The 1,020-nt window shown below is 43.3% G+C and overlaps 1 protein-coding gene across 1 annotated transcript in view; it reads left to right on the forward strand.

Moving 5' to 3' along the window:
• The window catches only part of SNX4 (sorting nexin 4), a 34,384-nt gene that overhangs the window by 27,013 nt on the left and 6,351 nt on the right, over positions 1-1,020 (forward strand). The gene's annotated exons all lie outside the window — the stretch shown is intronic.

Here is a 1,020-nt window from a genome sequence, read left to right on the forward strand (position 1 = left end):
AGGAGTGTCTCCCTTTAGATTCCCGGGGGTCTAAGTGATATTGTTGTTTCTTTTAGAACTTGCAGGAGGGATTTCTTGTTCTCTCCCAAGTCACGTTACCAGTTCCTTTTCAGCTTGAGACTCTGCCTCTTCTTCCATAGAGCCAGTTACTGGAGAGGCACAGGAAAAAAGGGAAAAACTGAGACTTCGCAAAGACTTTAAAGCCAAGAGGTGCTGTGATTAATGTTTGGGTTGCATTGTGCTGGTCGCTAGACAAGCATGGGCATAGGCTCGCTTCAGAGAGCCTGCAGCTGTGCAAGGGATTGCCATACACTTGAGAATCCAGACTGAGTTGGCAGAATAGATGAAGGCATTTGTGATGGGATCTCATTCATTCTGTTTATCTCCGGTGGCACACGCCCTGTATTGCTGGCTAAAGTGGCATCCTGTTTCTGTCACTGTGCCAAGTGAGATGTGCAGTTACCTCTTAGCTGTAGGCCTGTCCCTGCACATGTGTCCAAGCAGTCATCTCGGTTAGTGAGAACCTATTAAATACTCTCCAATAAGCAATATAAATGAGAAAAAGAAAGTGCTTTTTGCCATTTTTAGGAGACATCAGCCTAAATGACAAAACTCTTACTGAATGCAAGAACTGTGGAGTTGGTCCAAGCCCTCGTATTTCAGATTTCTCCCTAAAAGGCAGATTTAAACTTCTTGTTGCTCTGAATTGATATGCCTGACTTACACAGCAGACAAAGCAACACACTTTCAAGGAGCTGAAGGACTTAATGTCATGGTGTTGAGAGCACCACTGTGAGTTCTGTTGTACTTGGGCTGAATAACGAACAATGAAAGCAGCCTTTTAAATACTGTCTCCTTGCTTTTCAGAAGGTTTGATGTTCACATTCCTGTGCCTTAATGCTTTAAGCCTTGAAGGATTTCTTCTGCACCATGTCTTTTTTGCCTTGGTGCTGCGTATTGACAGTCCACCAAAGAAAAGGAATAAATTGTTTTCCTTTCCTGTAATAAAAACTGCCTCAT

The sequence above is a fragment of the Pygoscelis adeliae genome, unplaced genomic scaffold (assembly GCF_000699105.1).
Source record: "Pygoscelis adeliae isolate BGI_AS28 unplaced genomic scaffold, ASM69910v1 Scaffold227, whole genome shotgun sequence".
Lineage (NCBI taxonomy): Eukaryota > Metazoa > Chordata > Aves > Sphenisciformes > Spheniscidae > Pygoscelis > Pygoscelis adeliae.